At 40.5% G+C, this 14,162-nt stretch overlaps 1 pseudogene across 1 annotated transcript; it reads right to left on the bottom strand.

Annotated features, from left to right (window-relative positions):
• Positions 1-8,996: 8,996 nt before the first annotated feature.
• Positions 8,997-10,330, bottom strand: LOC103751289 (annotated as a pseudogene). The gene has a single exon (XR_001872068.2). The product of XR_001872068.2 is annotated as a voltage-dependent anion-selective channel protein 1 pseudogene (transcript).
• Positions 10,331-14,162: the final 3,832 nt, after the last annotated feature.

The raw sequence follows: 14,162 nt of genomic DNA on the forward strand, positions 1-14,162 counted from the left end.
TAACTCTATTGTACAGTTTTCAAGTGTGAACTTTGTGGACGACAAGGTTGCTCTACAATGTCAATGGCTGGACATGCCTGAGAGATATTTGAAAGGACTTGTTTAGCTTTTCATTAATAATATACAAAGACCTTTTGATTTTCTTAAGACACTAAGATAAAACTGAACTTGTTGAAGTATTTTGGCATTTCTGGTACCCAGGGCATTTAGAACATGGTGATATTTGAACTCCATATGAGTGGAAGACAGTGGCACCAGACTTGAGCCCATCTTCTGATGTAGAGCTTGTACTGTCTGCAATGACCCACATGCTTTTGTTCACAAGTGGGGCTCGTGCTTTCCAGAACTGAGATATAAAAGAAGTTCTTTTTGTTTTTCTTGTGCAGATTTCAATCTCAATTCAATTGAGGATCCTGAGAAAACCTTTTTAGAGAGACAAAAGATTAGAGATAATTTACATAATGCTAGTTAGATGGGGAGAGGCTTTTATTTCATTAGATTTATCTAATAATCACTGAAGGCTGGATGTCATGCAGAACTTGGATGGGAATTACAGAGAAACTAAAAGACACTAAGTTTAAACTGTTCACCGACGTGACTCAAATCTGGAGCTAGTCACGCTAGAAGAGAATTAGATTCACTGGCATGTACCTGACCTGCCTTTGGAAAGCAGGTTAACCATTTGATTTAAGAAGTGGCATTTCATCCAGCTTCTCTCATTTGCATACTTGTGATTTCATTTGCATATATTTTACTCTGCTGTGCTCTGGAAATATATTCACTTATTTTATTCCCTCTTTTAAATTCTGTATGCCCTCTACAATATCAAGGAATGTAGAGAACCAAATATGGAAGGAAATATTCCTGTTAGAAAGGAAGACAACTCTGGAGCACCAATAGTCAATGTTTTCCTACTTTCTCTTACTCCTGTATCTCAGGACACCAGGGCTTCCTCCATTCCCAACTGATCTTTTGGCCTCCTCTCTAAACTCTCCAATTCAATCTGTTTGTTGCCTCCTGAATCTTTTTCCTTAAAATGCCACTTATCCATCACTCAGTGGCCTTTGTAGCAATCTAATGTCACTCTTAATCTATTCATCACACTCAAAAATTTTCATTCCTATTCCAGTGAATTTGCCAGAATTAATAGCTGTATTTGTAGCCTTAAGTCTCTGATTTCCTTCTCATGTCTTCTATGAAGTGTTCAATCACCAGCTCAGTTCCCTCTTGGGGAAATAGAGAAAGGAAATCAGAAAAATTAGAATAAGGATAGCATTTTTTTTTTCTTTCCTTTTTCATGTATGTAAAGCAAGGAAAACTGGAGGGGGTGGGGTGTGGAAAAAGGAGGAAGTGAACAGATAAAGGCTTTAAGAAAGAGTGAGGTTTCGGAGGAGATTTAAGGGAACATAATTAAAAGTGAAGTTGTAAAACTTTGGTGCCATTTGTTAACTCAAGAGCAGCAAAGGTAGAGATGGGATGAGATCAGATCTGGGAGAGGAAATCTGGGTATCAAAGGAAACGCGAGACATGGAGAGAAACTGAGTACAATAGCTGGGAAAGTGGCTTGTCTGCTTTAATAGTGACAAAATAATGCGATGAAAGTTTGGATGAAGGGAGTCCAGCAGGATAGCTATGCTCTGTGAGGTTAACAAGCTGCCCAGGAGTCTTTTGCTCCCACTGACATTGGCTTCGTCTGTACGATCAAAGCCCATCCCCGCCAGATGCATGGTCCTACCTAATGAGGAAGGAAAAAGGAAGCAAGACCAGTCTCCTTGTAAGAGCATAACCTGAATTTATGCATCGCTTTATTTGCATCCTGTGCGTATCATCAGATGATCATGCCCAGCTATAAGAAAGGCTGGCCAGGGAGCACATTAGTAAAAGAAGAAAAAAAAAAGAAAAGAAATAGTGTAAACTGAGGGACAGTGCTAGTCTCTGTGCTTACTCACAATAAGGTTGAAATAAGGTTGAGTAGATCACACAGTTTATAGGCTAACCGGCATCAAGCTGCAGAGGTCGGGTGTGTTGGATTTTGAGGGAGCAACAGATGAGACGAGGATAAGTCTGTGTATTTGATGGACACTGTGCTACGGTAGGGTACACTCTGCAGTCCATGACTCTGGCCTATACTTGTATATTTAGTTGGGGTCAGCAAACTTTTCCCATGCAGGATAGAGAGTAAATATTTTAGGTTTTTAAATTGTATATTTCCTGTCAAATCTACTAAACTCTGTTGTTGGAACATGAAGGCAGCTTAAATAATATGTAAGCTAATAGATATAGCTGTTTTCCAATAAAATACTACTTACAAAAATCAACTAAGAGTCAGATTTGGCCAGTGAGTCACACTTTGCTGACCTCTGCTTTAGTCTGTTGCTTAAAAAATTGCAGTCCCCAGAAGCTGGCATCTGGCCCCATAAAACTAAACCCTTTCATTCACCATTGCCTATGAATTTATTTAATTCAATACGGTCTATGCTAGGTAGGTCCTGGGATACAAAGAGCAGTGGGACACAGAACTTGAAATGAGAGAGGTTGGTATCTAAGAAGTGGATCTGCAAAGAGTCCTTTCAAACCACCATGGTGATTTCTAACACAGACATATGGGCTATATTTGGTAGGAACACACGGGAGGAGGTGCTTTTTCTGGAAATCAAGAAAGACTTGAAGCAAGAGTTATGCTGGGACTTAGGGTTAGTGACTGATCAAAAAAGGGAGGGAATTTAAGGGTAGGGGACAAGGTGTATATAAAATGGGAAGTAAGAGAGTTTGATATGTTTGAGGCACCACAAATATTAAAGTGAGATGAAGACCATGATGTTCAGATCATATAAGATCATTTGTGAGTCATTCTGAAGACTTTTTTTTTTTCTTGTAGGCAGTGGGGACCCATTGATTTTTAAAAATTTGAACTAAGCAGTGACAATGTCAGATTTCAGTGTTAGAGTCCAACAGCAAGAGCGCATGCCATTGACGGGAGGGAGCAAGACTAGGTGAGAGCAGGGAAGTCAAGGGCATTATGTGTTTGGCAGGCTCTGTGGAGTCTGAAACAAATGACCAAGGGCTTGGCAGGAATAAGAGGGAATGGAATCAGGAGATTCTTAGGAGGTTGAGGTGACAGAAGCTGTTGGCAGTTTGAAAGAAATTTTGTAGAGAGAAGGAAGAAACAGGGATGACCCCAGTGGTCTGAGTTGGTAACCTGGTAACGTTGATCAAGATTGAACATGGGCTACAGAAGGATAAGCTGGGGTCATTTGATGTACTTTTAATATGCTTGTGGCAAATCCTCATGGCTCTTGGATGTTTATTATGTCAGTTGTTTGAGAAAGTCTAGTCCAGAGCTAAAGACCTAATCAATTAAGATGCTTCAATTTGAAGGTTGGGCAGTTACTTACATTCTTATGTTCTAGGAAACATAAATCATAAAATTAAAATGGGCAAATATAGAAGTCCAGGAAATCATTAAAATATGCATATGAAATGTAAAATCAAACCAAACTTGTCTATGCTTTGGAGAAAATGACAGACATACATCCTAATCCTTGTCTATGCTAACAGCAAACTTAAAAGTTTCTTTTAACTACTGCAGAAATAGGGTAGTTGATAGCATTGCAGTGTTTATTTATTTATTTATTTTTTAAATCAATGATTTAGAGGAAACTGGTAAGTCTTGGCACTGAGATTTGAGTTTCCAGTGTGAGGTGGTGAAAACTTTTCTAACAATCACATAAGAAAATAAAATTAATTTCATTGAGGTGTTACCTCTTTGGCTCTCAAGAGGATCAAACTGTAAGTTTTGTACACCTGCAGTTTTATGTGGATTTAGTAGTTCTTGATTCATCATAAAGTTCTTTCTAAAATTTCTTTATTTGTTTTTATTTTATGTGTATGATTTTTTTTTTGCCTGAATGCACGTTAAGAGCACCTGTGTCATGCAATGCTTGCAGAGGGCAACAGATCCCCTGGAACCAGATTTACAGATGGTTGTTAGCCACTGTGTGGATACTAGGAACTGAACCTGAGTCCTCAGCAAGAGCAGCCAGTGCTCTTAACTGCTGAGCTATCATCTCTCTAGCTCCTCGTCCTAAAGTTCTTGATTCATCATGGGTTGATAATACTTCCAAGTTATCATGAAAGACAGACCTGAACCAGGCAGAAGCCCTATGATATTCTGGTCTCCTCAATGGGCAGCAATACCAATGGCCTTAGAAATTGTCTCAAAACAGATAGTCTTCTTCTATTATTTATAAACTTAAACTTTCTTTTCATATATTTATACACAAGTGACCTCTTAAAGAGGTCAACTTTATGGGCCAGAAGTTTTCCACATCATTAGGTGCAGGTCAGAAACAGCTTTTCAGGTTGAAAATGCTGCAAATAGATGGATGGAAAACGGTTGCTATGAGCCATTATCTGGAACATGGGAATGGACTTTCACTGGGCTATTATTGTCCATGACTTTCACCTGCCTCTGCTAAAAGGTTAGCTAAGTAATCCCCGAGTCAGAGATAGAAGATCGGCAGACTCTCTAAATTAGGACGTATGTCTGTCATTTTCTCCTCACAAAGGGCATCTCTCAACAATGTTCATCTAGGTTTCCTTCCTTACTTCTAAGCAGAATAAAATCCTTACAAGCACTGTGAGACTATCCTCAGTGCAGTGCCCTGCATGTGTTCATAAATATCAATCAGTCTTTGATGACTGAGACACGTTGGGGACTGAGACGTCAAAGGGGATAAAGTGTTGGAGGGATATATACAGACAGCATTGGAAGGGTGGAACACATGGCCATGTGGAGATCCCTGACTCACATCTAGCTTAGGTTCCTAATATCTTTCCTCACAAAATTATTGTTTTCATTTTTTGAAACATTCTAAATTTACATCTAAATTTACACCTAATTTAAGAAGGTACTTAAAGCTTTTTTATAAACTATAATACACAAAAGGAAAGTGATAAAAGCATAAATATATGGCATTATGAACAAATACTTCAAAAATTCCCATCATACAGATCAAGAAATAAGATTGACAGAATTCCAAAAATATCCCACATTTGTGTTCATGTCTCTCCCCACACCAGCATCTCCATGCCATGGTGATCATAAGTTTCACTTTTATGACAGTCTTTCATAAATATTGACTTAATTTTTTTTGATTTTTTAGTTTATGTGTGAGTATTTTGCCTGCATGTAAGTGCACACATGTAGTGCAATGCCCACCAGGTCAGAAGGGGGTGTTGAGGTTAACTGCCATGTGGGTGCAGGAAACTGAGCCCAGGGCCTCTGCAAGAGCAGTCAGTGCTCTAACTGTTGAGTCAGCTCTCCAGCCCCCCTAATATTGACATTTTAAAATTATCTTTAAATGGAATCATTTCTATTGCATCTGGCTTGCTGTTCTCAGGCTTATGTTGTTATCGTTTATGCCACTCTGTGTATGGCCATCATGTCATAGTACCATAATATTTCACTATTGCATAAACCCTGGCTCATCATCCATTTTGTTACTAGTGGATATATGAGTGACTCCTAATTTGAACAGTCCTTCCTACCCCATTCCCCAGTCACCTACATTCTTCTTTGGCAACACATTTTATAAAATACAATTGGGTTTGAGAGAGGGACTGGGGAGAGTCTGTTTAATGATAGCCATGATAAAGTTTTTCCAGAATTATCTTTTATGAACTCATTTGGCCAAACTTACATCTTATATGCAATCATATGACTATTCAATATCATGCTTAGAATTCAGCCTAGATGATTGGAGTCCGTATTTGTGTTCTCACATCAGACCAATCACCTAAACTAAAAACAAGCATTGGGAGAACAGGCAGAGCTGATACTTATGATGAAGTTATGTTTGCAAAAACCACGTGATGCTAAGTCCTGATCAAAAGTAGACATATTTGTGCAGTTGCCATGACCATTGTCAGGGCACAAAGATCTTTAGGCGGCTTACTTGCAGCTTGGGAGACTCTGTTTCATCCTTCTACTGCAGAGGTGAAGGCTGTATGGAAGCCTGCAGTGAAGACCATCGACCAAGACCGTTCCATGGGGGACAGAGTTTTATTGGGGATAAACCACTGGACTGCCTCCAGGAATCAGAAAGAGCAGCAGCTAGCAAGGGAAGACAGACATCTTGTACAGGCAGTTAGGTGCTTGGGTAACTTTCCATTCCTTAGGCTGGGCAGTTTAGCTTGGGATTGGTTGGTCCTGATAAGCAGAGGGACTTTCCCAGGCTAAGCTCAGACCAGCCATTTTAGAATATTGAGAGCTGCATTGCCATTTTAGGAGTCTAAAGCTGAGCAACTTAACAAAGGCCTTGAGGAAAAAGACCTCAAGGAACAGACCCTGCAACCACCAGCCAGGACTTCCCAAGCAAATAAGGTAAACAGTAAGAAGCTACACAGAGGCATCCCTTTCCACACAAAATCTTCGATGCCCATCAAAGGACCTACTCACTTGTTATCATTTAATAAATGTCTGGTGGATGAGCTAGAAGAAAATACATGAAACTGGCCTGGCTGGTTTTATGCAATTCCTTACTTTTGCAGCCAGTGAGAATCATTAGAATGCCATTCTGAGCACCACTCAGGCTCCCTGTGTCCTTCCTCTCTGGAAACATGCTGGGGGCATGCTCCTAAGCAGTGCTTCCTAGGAGGTTCCTGGCAAAGCATTTGTTTGCAGTTTTGCAGACACAGCTGTGAAGTGTGAGGAAAGGCAGTCAATTAAGATCCTGATTTATTTATGCCTCCTTTGTGTTTTCAATGGAATCTCTTGTTAAGGAGAGTTCTAATAATATGATTTATCACAATAAACAGCAGGGCTCTTACTTTAATTGATTTATCTTTTTCTCCATATAAAATCCCCGTTTCTGTGTTCTCTGTCAGCCTTTTCTGTCCTTTTTAATCCCCTGATCTTTGTTGGGTGATAAATTCAACAGGGACTAGATTTTTTAAAAATACAGCCTATGTCTTAAATCATTCATTTCCTCATCTGCTAAGTGCTGGCTGTAATCATCCCTTGCATTTACTGAAATTAGCATGGGCTTTAAACCATTAGCCAAAAAGAGGAGGATTTGGTGGGGGGGGAAGGCTCCTGCTGTTCTTTGTGGGTGAAACAGTTTCCGTTGTGTTAAGATATTTTGATCTGACTTTAATTTCCTAGCTTTAATGTATTCTTAATAGTTACACATGGAACAGTTTGTCTTAAATGATAGCGAATCTGTGGCAGTAGAGTTATATCTGGTCTTTAAAATGGATCATTTCATTTCACACATGCTATAGAATCTTGAATTTCACCTTTATGCATCTCAATTTCTTTACTAAAAGCTACTCTGTTGCTCCAAATTCCTACATCAATGCATTGGATATATGAAATTGTAGCTGTAATTGTTCACAAGTATGTGTTTTATAACATGTACTAATAGACTAATAAAATATATTGCAATAACAATATGCTCTGCCAGATAGGATTTCATCATGAGACTCCATTAACATGTTCAGCAGGCATCAGCTTTCGAGAGTGCCTTCCATTGTGGTGCAAAGTGAAACACTCTATATGAGTGAATGAAGAAAGTGGGATTAAACAGGCAATTCTAAGAAGGCTGAGTAGAATGGAAACGTACAGAAACTTGAATGGATTCTGACTGAGCGACTTTGACCTTCACTGTGTCGTCTCTTGCATTTTCACCCTAATCCCAGCATCACCCTCTAGAGTCCAGCTGCTGCTCTCCAGGAATGAAGCGCTATCCCAAGCCCTCCTGCAGGCTCTTGAGTACAGCCCCAGTGTCCCTGTCCTTAATCTTCAACTTCCTTAGGCAGGCATGGTGCTTCCTTTCTGACTCCACTCTTGTCCTGACCTCTGTAAGGCCACTCCACACTGCAAGTCCTGCCTTTCCAGGTCCTGCCTCTAACCTCTGCTCTTCCTCTCTAGGGAGCTTTTCCTTTCACCTCTTTACCATCCCTCTTTCCCTACCTAATCTTAAATGTGCTACAATCATCATAGGTTATTGAGTTAAGTAATATATTTATGGAAGTGTTTTCCTATAGAAAGCTAGGCTTCCAGAACATTAGTGACTTTTTAAGTTTTTATTTCTAAATTAGCTAACAGTGACAGGTTTCCTTATGGCATTCTGTTAAATACTTAGCTTTAGTTGCCCCTCACCCATTTCCTTATCTCCCATCCCTGCTTACACCCTTCTGCCCTCAGTTTCTCCCATAATTTCCATGTTGCATGTGTTCTGCTCCCCTCCTATCCATCTCCCTTAAAGCCTTTTTTTTTCCCTTCTCATGGACCCCTTTCTGGTTTCCTGGCCTCTGCACAATCACTCCCACATAAATACACATATGTAAGAATTAGAAGCTAAGATTCACCTGTGAGAGAGAACATATGATATTTTTCTGAGCCTGGATTACCTCGATATAATATTTTCTGGTTCCATACATTTTCCTTCAAATTTCATAATTTCATTTTTTTCTTATGACTGAATAAAATTCTTCAGTGTGTATGTGCCACATTTTTCTTATCCATTCATCAGCTGAACATGACTGACTTTTTTTTTTTTGAGGTTTCAATATTTTATTCAAGTTTTATTTTAGGTGATGTTAATTACAGCATTTGAAGGGGAGGATCTAATTCCACATAAAATGGAAGACTAAAATGTACCCATTAAATTGCTTTAAAAAAAAAAAAAAAGAGTGGTGAGAATAAAACAGAAGTCCAATTTAGATCTCTAGTGTTGTCACATGTGGTCACAATCACGCAGGCTCTGCCCAGCTCAGAGCTATAGATCCCAGAAGCTATTTCATACTCTGGTACAACAGCAAAAGAATAATAATGATAAAGGAGTAAAACACCACAACACGAAGAGAAATCAAGTCCTGAATTATCGCCTCTGTCACACCCAGCCTCTCCATCCCAAAATGGCACACAACAGCCAACCACACCTTGCAGACTACTTTTGGTGTCAAACAGGTGCTAACGGGCTTGGGTGGAAACGGTATAAAGATCTGTAAAGTCCCTTTCAGATGGGTGTGTGCACACTATCAAGCCGTGGGCTTCTCACGGTTAGGGTTGGGAAACCAAGGTTCGATGCTCGGAAGTCACAATTTCATCCACGGACTCACACAGTTTACAAAGGGCCTACAGTCATCAGCTTCCCCTTGTAGCCATTTCTAAGATTAAAAAGAGAAACCTGGCACCTGTAGGGGGCTCCTCCCAAAGTCTACAGCTGAAAGGACTTTTTTGGAATTGGTTTCTTCTGTACCTCTGAAATGGTAACACACTTTCTTAAAGCTGAATCATCTTTAACCTGGAATCTAACATGATATTTAGCAATTCTTGCAACATTAAAAGGTACACTAAATTCTGAAGGTAGCTATGCTGCAAAATAGTTTAAAATTAATGATTGTACAATATTCATTTATGCTTGAAACTCCAGGCCTAGACCAAGCTTGTGGCCACCTGCATTGATGTTCTTGCCATCCAGTAGAGCTGACAGTGTCAGTTTGATACCTGGCTTGAGGGTCTGAGTGTACCCTAAACTGATCAGGCTGGAGTTGTTCACTTTGGCCGAAAAGCAGGCATCTGGGTCGATCTGATACTTGGCTGCTATTCCAAAGCGAGTGTTACTGTTTCCTGCTGTCCAGGCACGATTGACAGCGGTCTCCAACTTCTTGTTCACCTTCTGGTAAATGGAGCCACCAAACTCTGTCCCATCGTTCACGTTGGTATGAAGCTGGAATTCGTCAGTCTTGTAACCAACTGCAAAGTTGCTCTGGGTCACCCGTGACTTCGAGGTCTCAAAATTCATCTGGTAGCCAGCAAGCCAGCCCTCATAGCCCAGCACCAGAGCGCCCCGGATCGAGGGCCCAGCGATGTGAAAGTCCACATCACAGCCCAAGTTGATGTGCTCCCTCTTGTACCCTGTCTTGATTTTAGCATTTTTTTTCCCAGTGTTAGGTGAGAAGGATGAGTCAAAGGTCAGCTTCAGTCCACGCGCAAGCTGGTCTTCCACGGTGATCTCTGTGCCTAGCGTGTTGTCCATGTTCCTCTTCTCCGTAAACGTCAGGCCATACTCAGTCCACCGGTACTTGGTTTCCAGGCTGCCGTTCACTTTGGTGGTCTCCGTGTTGGCTGAGCCTGAGCTGGTGAATTCCAGACCATTCTCAGACTTTGTCTTCAAATCAAGTTTTATTAAGCCAAATCCGTAGCCTTTGGTGAAGACATCCCTGGCGGATTTGCCAAGATCAGCACATGTGGGAGGCACAGCCATCTTCTAGGAGGCAGTGGTGGCGGGAGCAGCGGCAGCTACGGCAGGGGCTGCAGCGCGGAGGACCAGAGCGCCATGACTGACTTTTAATGATACCTGCTAATGACTCACTTTATCTCCCTGGACACACGTTTATAAAGGAGGAAATTTGGGCTGATGAGAGAGCTCAGTGGGTAAAGGCATTTGACACCAAGCCTGATAACCTGAGTTCGTTCCTTAGTCCCCACATAGTAGAGGAGAGCCCATTCCTGTAAGCTGTCCTTTGACCTCCACAGATGCACCATGGTGCATGCATACATTCTCATGTACACACTAAATAAATACATGTAATTTTAAGCATACACACAAAAACCATATAGTAGAAGAAATTACTTTCTCTAGAACATTTAGCAATAAAGAAGTGCTCAGTTGCCCTAGAGTTTACTATACTTCATGAGTCAGGAGGATGTTCAGGAGCTCACTCTGTGCCTTATCCAAGTACTTGCCCCCAGCACAATTGATAATTGTCCCTGACTCCTCATGTAAGCTGTGGTTTTCAGTGACTCCTCTCCTGACCTGAATGAGTCCATTGTCTTACTTGCACAGTATGATAGCTCTAACTTGGAGAAAAATACTCATGAATTCTCCAGAGATAGATGAGAGATTGATTTCCAAAGTAGGGATTGATTACATTTCTGGATATGGGCTGATTTAGGGGAAAAGTAGAGTCAATGAGGCTGATGTAATGGTTTCCTCTGTAAGCACTGATTCAGTTAGCCACTCATTTTAATTGAAAAAGGTACAGAAACTCTTGGACACGTTCCTGTGGCCTTCATCACAAAATAGGGTTGAATAGTAAAAATAGTCAAACTTCCCTTTGGTGAACTTGTGTTCCATATTTAGCAATGCTAACTCTAGGGAAAAGAAATCATCTTAGTAGATTATGTACTGTGTTATAATATACCTTGGTTTTTAAGTCAGAAAAATAAGCAGTTTATTTACATGGGATATTACAGGTTATCAGAGAGATGTTTCTTTTGCCTGTCTCTACAAAGCATCTTTTATCATGCACCTCTCACCCCTATATTTTTACTTGTAAGGGAGAAATTTTCTGGGTTAAAGGATATTACTATTTAAATCATTCCTTAATGCAAAGGCTGTTCTGTTTTAACCAGCTTGGGTTCTAAATACCTGGGATACCTTCTCTTACATTCTGAGTCTAGGAGGGACTCAAAAATTTGCATTTTTAAAGCATCATTGGTGAGTCTGGTATATGGATTATAGTCTCATAGATGTCAATCTAAATGTATGCATTACTCAAGAATAAGGTATTAGCTTCTAAAGTCTTAGATTTACTTGGTGCCAGTTTTTCCCCTAACATATTGCGGTGGTTCGAACAAGAATGTCCCCCATGGGCTCCAAGTATTTCGATGTTTTGTTCCCAATTGGTGGCATTGTTTAGGGAGGTGGCCATGCTGGAGGAAGCATGTCACTGGGGGCAGGCTTAGGGAGTTCCTAAGCCTTGCCAGATCTCCAGTCACTTTCTGCTTCCTGTGCCTCATTGAAGATGTGAGAGCTTAGTTTCTGTTCCTACCCCAGCCACCTCTGCCGTTTTGCCTCCCTGCCATGATGGACTCCTGCCCCTTTGGAACCGTAAGCTAAATAAAATCTTCCTTTTATAAGTTCCCTTGGTCATGGTGTTTCTATCATAGCAACAGAAAAATAACTAATACACATATGTAGGGAGGTTGAAACACAAAGCAGTCAAATTTCAAGAGAGTCACACAGGAAGGGAGCCTGTAGTGTGAGCTGGTGGCCTTCAAAAACAGACAACTTTGTGATCCGACTGAGTGATTAGAAGTCAGTATGAGTACATTTGGTGCAGCAAGGCCAGAACTAGGGTAATGTGAATGAGGAGTCTCGTGGGAGTCACTTTCTGGGTTGGGTAGGAACAAGTCTTTTCTTCCTTTCTGTACCCCTAGGCATGCCAGTCATTCCCAATCCCTATGAAATGGCTCACAGTGAGTTCCACCTAGCAACCATGCCCTTGGGTGATGCCCTACCCTTGTGTGGGGGTTAAGACCTGGTGACTTATTTCTAATGCATAAAATATCAACAGCAGAAGTGATGGACTAGGTTATGAAAGACTCTGACTTCCACCTATTCATACACTTGTTTTCCAACTATGATGAAGTAAGGCACCATTTTTGGCTACCCTATTGAGACACTTGTGTGACTCAGAACAGAGAACAGTCTCTAGTCTATAAAAACCAAGGCTCTGAGTCCACTAGATCCCAAAGAACAAAATTTGGCCATGATTGCATGAGTGAACGTGGTAGTGGCCCTTCCATGAATGAATGTTTAGATAAAAATCACAGCTTCGACTGATACCTTTATTGTAGCCTTGTGTGGGACCCTTAGCCAGAAGGCCCAGCCAAGCCATGTCCAACTCTTGATTCCCCCAAACTGTGAGCTAATAGATATTTCTGGTTTAAGTCACTGACTTTTGAAGCAATTTATTTTGTAGCAATAGATAGTTAATGTAGTGAAGGACTTTGGTGATGGTGGGGGTAGTGGAGCCTGAAGAACAGTGCAAAAAAAGGAGGGGTCAGAAGCTAGTGACAACACACCGCAACCGCCCCATGCTGTGTCCAGGGACAGTCCCTCCTGCAACAGTCACTTCCTCTCTCTCTTCCTCTCCTTACATTGAAGAGTTGCCTTTGCAGGGTGAACTGCTAAACCCTCACACCTACCCTCATACCGCCATGTCTTTCGTGACCCTCTCCTCTAAAATTTACTGTGGTTCTCACTGAGGAAGTACCCTAACCAATCCTAGCAGTGTCTACCATAAAACCTAACTCTCCTCTGCTCAGAAGCAAGAGTCATTAAAAATACAAAAATTAAAGCACAAAACATTTCAATAATAGGGGGCAACTAACTAATAATGGAAATTCAAAATGGTGCAGCCACTTCAGAAAATTCTATGGCAATATTGTATATATTTCAGTGTAACTCATGTGCACCATATGGCCCAATAATTGTGCTTTTAGGTGTCTTTCCAAGACAGATGTTTAATGTTCATACCAAGACTTACATTCAATATTTATAGTATTTTTGTTCAAAAGAGTTGAAAACCAGAAACAATTCAAATATTCATCAACTGGTGAATAAATATGCCAGTTGTAGTGTATCTGTGTAATGGATTGTTACTCAACAATGAAAAAGAATAAACTACTGACATATATAACACAACAAATCTTAGCAGCATTATACTATGCAAGAGAAGCAAAAAAAAAAAGACTATGTGTTTCATTCCCAATTATGTAAAATTATAGACAAGACAAAACTATAAGGATAAGTCAATGACGACCATGGGTCAGAAGTTTGGGAGAGAAAATTGACTACAAAGAGACATGAGGGTAAGTTGGAAGAAATATGAATACCCTCTTACAGAATTATGGTGGTGGGTATGTGACTATACGTTTACCGAGATCCACTGAACTTAAACAGTCTGTTTGTTGCATATAAATTATATAAATATGAAGTGATTTAAGTTCTACTTTTTGTCATTGCGGTCATTGTTCAGCTCTGTTGTTTAAATGCAAGAATATGTAGTGCAGTGGGTGAAAGATATGTCAGCTGATAATGTGGATGCTATAAGCCAGCCATGAAGCAGGGTGTGCTAGACTGTTTTCTGTTGCTACAATGAAATATCTGAGGCTGGGAACTTCCTAAAGAAAAGATCTTTTTGTAAGCTCACAGTTTTGGAGACTGCAAGTTTAAGCAGCATGATGCTCATGCTGGCTCTGGAAAGAGCCCCCTAGCTACATTATACCATTCAGCTATTATCATGGCAAGAAAAAAAAATTATATATATATATATATATGTGTGTGTGTGTGTGTGTGTGTGTG

Source organism: Nannospalax galili, unplaced genomic scaffold (genome assembly GCF_000622305.1).
Source record: "Nannospalax galili isolate Female #2095 unplaced genomic scaffold, S.galili_v1.0 scaffold386, whole genome shotgun sequence".
NCBI classification, from domain to species: Eukaryota; Metazoa; Chordata; class Mammalia; order Rodentia; family Spalacidae; genus Nannospalax; species Nannospalax galili.